This window comes from Coffea arabica, chromosome 3c, assembly GCF_036785885.1.
Source record: "Coffea arabica cultivar ET-39 chromosome 3c, Coffea Arabica ET-39 HiFi, whole genome shotgun sequence".
Lineage (NCBI taxonomy): Eukaryota > Viridiplantae > Streptophyta > Magnoliopsida > Gentianales > Rubiaceae > Coffea > Coffea arabica.
In genome coordinates, this window is record NC_092314.1 from 19,757,024 (window position 1) to 19,768,335 (window position 11,312).

Sequence of the window (11,312 nt, forward strand, 5' to 3'; positions counted from 1 at the left end):
TCCCTGACCTGAAAGATGACCCAGGCCAGCTATTCCCTTAGCCCTTTCCTCTACACTCGGTCGCCCTCCCTTCGTAACCCCAGGCTTTGGAACACGAAGTTTAGGGTGCAGAACATGGCACGCCTCTACCCCATGCCCCTGCCGAAAGCAATGGGAGCAATACAGAGGTAAATTTTCTAGAATTAAGTTCTGCCAAAACCTATCATTCGCGCCGTTGCCGATCCAGACTTTTGTCGGTCGAGGTTTAAGCAGGTCCGTCTCAACACACACCCTCGCACAGCTTGGTCGAGTTGCCTCCTGTTGATCTTGATCCCTATCTTTTGATGTTTACAAAACAAATTGATGTTACTAATATCTCTTCAAAGATCCATTCAGTTATAAAGCAAATCAGTTCCAAAGATCAAGTGCAATTGAAAGAAGACAAAGGTTACTGAAAGCTGTCGGACGCTCAAAAAGACTGCATCGGACGTTCGACAACCATTGAGTATCTTCGGACGCAGAAAACCAGCCTATCGGACGTCCTAAGGAATTGAAGAAAAATTCTCAGTTTTACATCATACCTTCGGACGCAGAAAACCAGTCTACCGGACGTTCGAAAGAATTGAAGAAAATCTCTTAAACTCTCTGCCTACTGTCGGACGCACAAAACAGGGCTATCGGACGTCCGACACTGCCAACGGATAGTTGACTGTTCAGCTACTTTCTATCCGTTGGATGCATTAATAGGGCACTTTCTTGGTCCTATATAAATTGCGGTTGGTCAGATATTTTAAAACAACTTTGGCACACTGAAGATACAAAAGATCTAGAGAGATTTTAGTGAGAAAATACTCTTCAAAGAAGATTTGTAGTCTTAGTGGTGTGAGGTTCATTGTAAGCTTTTCATTTGTGAGTGAATACTTCATGAGTCTATCTCTGTGAGGGTTGTCCTGAGAGATAGTAAAACGTCCTGGCTTGACCGAGTGGAGTTCGGGGCAAGGAGGAGGTGAACCTTCCTTTGTACACAAGAGTGATTGTAATTCATCAATTTGAAGTAGCTTGGTTGAATTAATCTACAAGCTCAAGAGGAGTTGTGTAGTTAATTGGTTTGAAATTCTTTTCTTTTTATTTACTTTTTACTACGTTTGTGATCTTTACATTGTTTATCTCTTCTACTCACAAGCACTTGTGCTTTCTCATCAATTGCTCCATTGTGTGGTCGCCTAAAAAAGAAGTTGTCCTCGGGCCTAACACCTCTAATGCTGTCGAGTCCACAAACAACGGCATACCCAGCAGTGAAACAATTTGAAATAGCTCCTCCTTATTAAAATAATGCACTGGCAGTTTGGGCAACTGGAACCATACGGGGGCAATCGACGGTTCCTTGTCCACATGGAAGGACGTCAACCATTTGAATATCCGCATCGCATACCCATGAACATACCAGATGCTTCTGGACCAGAGCCTATGAAAGTCCACTTCATTGGACAGTTTAATGAAGACATGGCTCGCATCGAGCAGTCCCATCGAAGCCGCTTCCCTCAAATCCAACATAAGAAAAAACCTGCACACCTCCTCCATCTTGGGCCTGCCCTTGGAGAATTTTCCAACCAAGGCAAATTTGTAGGGTGAAGCCAACCTATCGAGAGCATCTTGTGAGAACACCAAAGCCAGTTCTCCCTTGTGCGTCGCAGCCGAAGCCTAGACAGCGAGGGTAGGCTGAGATGAGCTGTTCGAGAACAGCGCAGCGAAAGATTTCCTTTGAAATGCCTAAGAAGGTGGCGCACACCCCCCAGCAGGAGGCTGGAGGGCAGCCATAGCCGTAGCCCTTGCAACTAAACTACAGCACTTTCAGACAGCGGCGCTTGCTAGCGAACCCAGAGAGAAAACCCTTCAAAAACAAGGGATCTTGCGGAACCCTAATATTTAAAAGTTGAACAAGTAAATATTAAGAAGAGAATAGAGATCTTTATTAATCATCTTAATTGTAATAAAAGTCTCAAAAAGCATATGTTTATATTTTTCTTCTAATTTAAAATGCATCACAAAAATAAAATAAAACCTAAAATAGGGACTCAAATATGTGAGGCGTCACAAGAGCAAAGTATAAGTCATATTATATTAAATTCATATATATATATATATAACTTTAATTCAAATAGCGTATAAAATTGTTAGATTAGTAAAAAAAGACAACAACGTTTTTTTGCATAACCATAAAACACATTAATTTAGGCTGTTATTTCACTTATTTACACTGAAAGTTGAAAGTGTTTGGCATGTGAAATGTTAGAAAAATGTTAGATTTAACTTTAAACCAAGTATTAATTACTTTTTAATTCATATATTTACTTTGTAAACACTTAAAATATTATTTGTTTAAAAATTTTTATAGTGTAAGTGGGAGGGTTCAAATTTAGGATCTCTCATTTACACTCTCTCCCCGCTAACCACCCAACCCATTAAGCCACCACTTAAAATATTATTTGACTATCTAAAAGAATAACATCAACTGAGTGATAATCAATCATGCTTTATTAAGTAAGCATTGGAGTTCTTCTTTTTTTTCAATTTCATTGAGATTTTAACCATTATACAAGAAAAGGTAAAAAAGGGCCTTATGAGTTGTATATAAAAACTTGTTATTACAATATTAATATTTATATTAGTTGAATTGAGTTTCAAAGACCAAGTATTGGGTTAGTGATATGAAGTTGAGTTATAATACATCTATAGTTACAAATATTTCTTTTTTTTTTAAGTACAATGGAGGGTCTAAAGACCTATTACACAGCAACCAGCGGGGGGTATGAGACCCGATATATCCTGGCTCAATAGCCGTCTACGTTCACAAGGGCATCTTGAGAACAACCAAACCAGCAGATTGCTACAACCCATCCTTTGCCTGGGCGATGCGCACATCAGTTACCCTCACACTGAATATGAGCAATTTTGCAATCTCAGTCTCTTTCTAATAAAGCTCTGATCTCCATGAGGATATTGTAATATTGATTCTCAATTGTAACATCTTTAACCAAGGAAATGGCAACTTGAGAATCTGATTCCAAAATCACCTTTTTATAAACTCAAATCCCAAGGTGTTGTCAATCCATAATGCATACCCCATAACTTTACAGCGGTGTTACTCGCCACCAAACGCCAATAGAATCCTTTTAAATCATAATCATTCATATGTTAATTTCATAAATCTCGTTAGATAGGCTATTTCAACAAGTTAACTTAGTATATAGCAAGGTTTGCATCCACTACTTTTTGTCATATGATAGACATTATTGGATATTTATTATTCTATTAACATTAAATCAAAAGTTTATAGTTCTGATTAATGTAAAATTTATTCTTGTTCACTACATTTAGACATGTATAAAGTATATTTTTGTTATATAAAGTACATTTAGACATATACAAAGTATGTTCTTAAGGGAAGACGCATGAATTAGGCAGTTTTTCTTGATCTTATTTTGGTTTTTAAGTTATATCATGTCAAGTGTATGGGTTAATGTCACTTAACTTCAAGTTTTAAGTGAGCTTTATGTGTTTAAATTGCATGTTCTTTGAGGCATTCACTTTAAACTTTATTGAGTTGAAATTTAATGAAAAAGGCTTGAAAATGTGTTATTCTTCAGCAAACTAGTTGGATAGGCCTGATAGCAAACCGGACCAATTGCCAGAGAGTAATCGGTTCGTGGAACTAGTTTTGGAACCTTAATAAGCCCAAACCAGTTATTGGAACTAGTTGGAGGCCATTTTAATGTTTTCAAGCTTATTTTCTTCCTTTTTCTTCACTTATCTTGATTCTTTATTTCCTCTATCCCTAGGTAATCTTTCCATTTGTCTTATTTACCTTCTAATCTTCTACTTTATCATCAAATCATGAAGTTAAGTATGCATCTAAATTTTATTTGTTTTGAATTACAAGTCCATGCTCTTTAAATCTAGTTATCTTCTTGAATTTAGCCTGAAATAAATGGGAGTTAAATGCTTATTGGAATTAGACTTATTTTGGTTGAGCAAGGACTTTCATTGATCTTCAAAATTTTCTAAAACCCTAGTTCATGATGAATTTGTCATTCTTAATGTATGAAGGGTTAGCTTAGGGGTTTCCGTAGTGCTTAATTCCTTTCCTTAGTCATTTAGTTACTTAAGTAGTTTTAGTTCTTAGTAGTTTGTTTAATATAACTTAGGTGATGACTAATGGTTCTTCCAAGTTTCTTTGTCCATCTCGTAGGAAGCCAAGTTGCAAACTAAACAACACTTAGGAGCCATCCTTATGTTATACCATGCTTCAAAGTAAGGAAAATATTAGTTTCTCTCATCTAACTTTTTTCGCATTGAGGACAATTTTTTTTTTGAAAAGGTGGACAATGCATACTTTAAGTATGGGTGAGTAGAATTTATGCTTGATATCAATGCTATCTTTTGCTATGTTTTGCGTGTGAGTCTTAGATCATTATTGCATGTGCATCTATTTATGTTCTACTTGAGATTTGGTGTGGTTATTATACTTACATATAAAATTTTTAGCTAAATTAAGTGGTACTTCTAAAGTAGGGGTAATTATGCACAAACTTTTTGTAAAAGTTTGAAGTAGTTCATGGATTTTAATGATATTATGCAACATTTTGTAGTTAATAAAGGTGATAAAATATAGTACTTATCTTGTAGTTGCTTTATTATATCATCCCTTGAAAAGGGTAAAGGATTGAGAATTTCCTAATTATGCCTTTTGACTTAGTAACGGGAGGTTTTTATCTAAAAATATTGGCTTTCACATAGAATGATGCTTCAATTGTAAGAGGCAAACCAATTGAAATTGTACCTTATTGAGCAAATGGGCATAGATAAACATAGGGTTTTGGTCCAATGATCAGGAAGAGCTCTCCTGTGCATTAGGTTTCAAACCCTATCTAGTGCATTGCAAAGAAACATTGTACTTTGTTTAAAATTTTCATAGGGTATGAGTAATATAGATTATTTTCATTAGACCAAAAAAAAAATTTTTTTTTTGCGAGGGAAGGTTGGCTTGAGTAGTAAGGGGAGAGGGATTATAAGTAGAAGATTTTAGATTCAAGACCTTCCACTTACAAAAAATAAAATAAACATGTAATCAGGAGTAGGCATCACCAATCTCTATCTTTAAGGTTTGAAAGTTGAGTATAAAAGTAAGCATTGACATTTGTTGGTTATACAGACTACATTGCTAAGTATAATTGAATTGAGAAATATGAATGAATTTGGACTTGCATAAATGGTAGCTTGCACTATTTCAAACCAGTCCAATAAAACATAAAAAATAGATGTATATGGCTGGAACGACAAGTCGAAAGTTCTGAAGAATACCTGTCACACTTCACTAGCCACCTTCCCATTCCAAATAGATGTGATTCTCATGAGTTACAACATTCACACTTTGAAGGCAAAGATCTACCACACATTTGAATGGTATCATCCAATGAGATAAAATTATGCGCTACCTGCCAACTTAGAAATGAAACCTTAATAGGAATTAAAGAATTCCTGACACGGAAATGTGTAGGAAGAAATTGTTTCACGAACAATTCCCAAACAACAAAGGGAATGATTCATGATCAAGCCTCAAGAAATTCACAAAAACCTGAAAACTTGAAGGAACTTGATAGAAATTGATAAAAACCAAGATAATTTGATAATAATTGATAAAAGTCTAATAGACAAAGTCCTAGTACGTTCCTATATATAGTATAGGAGTTTTAAACTGAAAATAAAATGAAATTAAATTAAAAATAGAAAAATAAATGAAAAAATAAAAAATTTTGTCAGATGGAGTCTAGCACCATGCAAAGGTGGCTGCGTATTGTGGTCCGCATATTCACCAAATTTCTTTAGGCCCACAGCTTCGTCTTCTCCTTTTTTGCACGATCTTTCTTGGTCAAACAATGCTCAACAAATCATTCTACGTTAGTCCCTCTCACTTGAGAAGAATTTACCCACAAGTTATCTTTAAAATTTGGATACAATTACACATCTAAAGGATGATACAAAGAAAAATTGAAAACATTGAAAGTACGCAAAATACCCATTGAACTAGGAAAATCAACTATATAAGCATTAGGATTGATCATTTGAAAAATCTTATAACTGCCCTATTTCCTTGGCTATAGTCTATGGTATTTGCCAACATAAAACCTCTCCTTACGCAAAAACACCATCGTATCATCTCCAACTTCAAACACTGAAGCTCAACAATATTTATCTATGGCTACTTTAAAGTTAGCATTGGTAGCCTCTAACTTCGCTCTCACCTTTGCCTGAATAGCTTGTGCATCCTTAGCCATGTTTCCTGCTGCAACACTATACCCCAAAATATTGGCAAGTTTCAATAAATCAACAGCATGTCTAGGTGATTGAACATATACAGTTGCGAATGGAGACCTACTAGAAGAACTGTCTACTACACTATTGAAAGCATACTTTGCTTAGGGAAGAGCATGATCCCATTGTTTGGAATGCTCTCCATAGATACAACACACAAATTTCTCAAAGGCTGATTAACAACCTCCATTTGGCCATCTGTTTGAGGATGAGCAGTGCTATTGAAGTTCAATAAAGTATTAAACATTCTCCATAGAGTCAACCGAAAATGGCTGAGAGACTTGGTATCTATATCAGATGTAATGGACATGGACGCTCCATGTGAGTGAACGCCTTCATGAAAAACAAATGAGTATATGTGAAGTATCCGATGTCTTACAACATGGAATGAAGGGCACCATCTTAGAAAATCTATCAACCACCCAAATACCGAATCCATCCCTCTTTGAGTATGAGGCAGTCCAGAAGAAATCCATGGACAAATACTCCCAGATTCCTTTAGGCACTAGAAAAGAAGTGTATAAACTAGTATTTTGCTACGACTCTTTACTACCAAACAAGTATAGTACCTTTGCACAAACGGACGTACATCACGCTTCAACTAAGGCCAATAATAGCAAGACTTAAAGGCCAGAAGTAGCTTGCCAACTCTGAAATGTCCACCAAGACCTCCGTCATGCAAGTCGTGAATCAACTTTTCATGCAAAGAAACACGAGAAATACAAAGATGATTAGCTTTGAAGAGATAACCACCAAAGAAATGGAAATCATCATGTGTTGCTTTGGTGTTACATGCAAGCCACACCTCCTTGAAGTCATCATCATCCACATAAAGTTGTCAATAAATGTCAAATCCAACGACTTCATGACTCATGGTCACAAACAAGGTAGCTTGCCTACTCAAAACATCTACCACTTTATTTTGTTGCCTAGTGTTGTGCTTCAAAGCAAAGGGAAACTGCTGCAAACATGCGATCTTGCTAATTTACTTCTACCTATTAATGTACTTCAAGATACGGTGATCTATATCTAACACAAACTTGTTTGAGATCAAATAATGCACCTAATTTCTCAAATCATGGATAATAGCATAGAATTCCTGCTTGTAAGTAGACCACTTCTAGCAAGCTTCACTTAGCTTCTCACTATAGAAAGCCACTGACCCCCCCTTTTTGAGGCAATAATGCTCCAATTCTCGTACAGCTTGCATCACATTCTATCATAAACAACAACTTACATCACTCTACTCTTGCTCTGGATCCCACTGAAATCTCCATTTCTTCATGCAATTAGTCAATGAAGCCACAATTGAGCTGAAGTTGCAGATAAAATATTTGTATAAAGTTGCTAGACCATGTAAAATATCTGTATGAGGTCTACGCCACACTTGGATAGCCTTCACCTTCTCCTTATCTACATGAATTCCATCCGTACTAACAACAAAGCCCAAGAAAAACAAGCTCATTGTCATGAAATTGCACTTGTTCAAATTGACATACTCCCTCCATCTCATTTTCTACCTTCATTCCTATTTTGGTTTCTTCCAAAATGTTTGTCACGATTTAAATATAGAAATGAATAATGCCCAGCTTTTCTATTGTACCCTTTATATAATTTTCAATAGAATATATTTAACTCATGTAATTCGAATAAATAGTGTAACAAATCAGTTTTGTATCTTTAATATTTAATGTTAATTGATGGGTAATAATGGAAAAAGCTACTTTAATAGCTGATATGTCGTGGCCAAATTTTATTTTTCTTTCACTATGTGCAAAGTTGACCATAACATATAAAATGATATGAAGGGAGTATAATTTATTTTCTTGCACAACTTGAAGCACTTGGCACAAATGCTCAAGATGCTCCACCTCGTTAGCACAATAAATTAATATATCATCAAAGTACAGAATAACAAATTTACCAATGAATGGCTTCAAGACCTCATTCATCGACTGTATAAATGTGCTGGGTATAATAGGTAGTCCAAAAGGTATTACCAACCACTCGTACAAGCCTTCCTTGGTCTTGAACATAGTTTTCTACTCATTCCTGGGCAAAATGTGTATCTGATGATATCCACTCAAATCAATTTTTGAGTACTCACATGCTCCAGAAAAGCAGTCCAACATGTCCTCCAATCTAGAAATAGGAAAACTGTAATGCATAGTGATCGTGTTAATAGCTCAATTATAAATATACATCTGTCAGAAATCATCCTTCTTGGGAGTCAAATGAGATGGTACAACACATGGACTCATGTTCATGTGAATGGGCCATTTCTCCGGCAAGTCATCTACTATCCACTGCAAAATATCGCTCTCCTCAAGATTCATCCGATAGTGAGGCAAATTTGTTAAGTTTGCCCTAGAAACAAAGTCAATAGATTGCTGATTCTCTCTCATAGGAGGTAATCTAGTTGGAAGTTCATCTGGCATGACATTCTTGAACTCGTTCAGTACATCATACACCGGTATTGGAATTTTTTTATTTTGATTCAATAGTGCAAAATCCTTTCACAACCATAGCAAACATCTCCTGTGACTCCTTATCATCTACAATAAACTATGATCTTGTACTATTAATAGTCAAGACGTCTCTACTACTGGTGGTCTTATCAATAGGTTTAGGACATTCACTTTGATTTCTAAGGATCAAAGCGATCCTTTTACCATCCTTCATGAACTTATATATATTATCTCTACACATAAAAACAACCACTAAATCATATTGCCAAGGTCACTCTAACAATATATGGCAAGCATCCATTTCTACAAAATCACACAGGACCATCTGAGTATTGATCCATAGTGAAAGGTCCTCTACAATGATCTACCATCCTAATTGTCTCTACTTTTTTAATCCAACCAATTTTATGAGGTTCAGGATATTTCTCAATAGGCAATTTAAGTTTCTTAACAAGCTGTCAAAAAATAATAATATTTTCAAAACCACCACTATCAATAACCAAATCAAGAAGCTTATTGGAAATGCGGCACCTAATTTGAAAGAGTTTATGACACTGGTCTCCTCCTCCTGCTTGGGGGGCCTTTGTATTGGTAGGTTGGGGCTATTTTGTAGGTTGTCTTTTCGACTCCTTATGTTGCTCCACAACCGGCGTCTTATCTTTACTGTACTTAGCACACTGTGGCTCTTGATTGTCCATTTGACTCTTCTTGGAATTAAACCTATTTGAGTCAAAGTTCCTTCATAATCATTCATTCTCGGTGTTTTTCTTCCAAGTCAAATTCAATTTGGACTTTAGAACTAGATTGTACGCGTCAAACAATGTAGGTATTGACTGAATACCAACATTCTTGTGCATATTTCAACTCAATCCATACCGAAATCTCGAGATAAGTTGTTCCTTAGACTCCATCACGTTATTTATAGATAATAGAACTCAACATGATACTCATGAATAGTCCGATTGCCCTAGACACATTGTTGGAATTAAGAGAATAGGAATTGCTCATAATCTGGCGGAATCGAGTAGCGAGAAGGTGGTTCATCTTCAACAATACCCTCACAAGTTGCTTTCCCTATTGATGCATCTGATGCCATAATGACTCCTACTATGCCGAAATTCCTCCTTTCAACTTATAGGCTATTAGTTTGACTTGGCGATCCTTAGGGAGATCCATATAGTCAAAAACCTATCAGTCTCGGCAATCCAATACAAGAAATCTTCTATGCTAAATTGCCATTAAAAGATAGAACGTCGACCTTAACCTTGAACTACTCTAATTCCTACTGTTGACGTTGAAAACCCCACGATTAGGGTTATCACAGCCAAAAGTAAGAATTCTCTCATTATTAGACGAATCATCCTCATATTCCTGGTCCTTATGAGGATTATCATTAATATGATCCCTATGTAGATTTGGTTGCTCCATTTGTTCGCTCAAAATTTGAATCTTGGACTTCGGGATAGACAATTCGTCAGCAGATTTGTTGTTGGCCATTGGTATAATTCAAGACAAGGAAAAGCCACTTTGATTCCAACTGACGCCAAAGCGTGTATAAAGAAATTGTTTCACGAGCAATTCCTAAAGAACAAAAGGAATGATTCACGATCAAACCTTGAGAAATTTACGAAAACATTAAAACTTGAAGGAACTTCTGAGAAATTGGTAATAGCCAAGATAATTTGATAATAATTGATAAAAGTCTAATAAACAAAGCCCTAGTACGTCCCTATATATAATATAGGAGTTCTAAATTGAAAGGGAAAAGAAATTATATCAAAAATGGAAAAATAAATGAATAAAATAAAAAAAAACTCAATTTGGTGCTGATTGCGGTGCTAGAGTTTCTTTGGAAGCAATACGTGGGGGTGAATACATGATGGCGGTCACATATTCTTATATGTGTATTCACCAAATTTCTTTAGGCGCATAGCTTCGTCATCTTCTTCTTTGCACGATCTTTCTTAGTCCAAAAGTCCTTAGTAAATTGTACCACATCAATTCCACACAATCTTCCAAGTATTCGCATTTGGTTTCTTGGTTCTAATTGACTCTCAAGGTGAAGACGTGGTAAAATCACCATTAGGAGACAAATTCTAAATGATGTTATCGAACTGTCTCACATCAAAATCCAATTCCATTGCCAGCTCCACTAGCTGTTGAGATACAATTGTGATAAACAATTTACATTCCATCCCTGATCATCAAAAAATTCAGCAACAAGACTATAGTTAGGATCACACATATTATACATGCTACATAAAGAATCATCTAGTAGTCACCTATCTTTCCAAAAATCAATCATTCCTTCCCCTAAGATTCCAACTCATATGCTCCTCAGCCAGGTCTGTAATATTGTGCAACCTTCTCCAAATGCTAGATCCCATGGATCTTTGAACCACCAATAGGTGTACACCCTTAATGTATTTAGCATGCATGAAAGCATACCAAGACTTGTTCTCTCAAAGCCTCCACCACAATTTCATGTTGAAA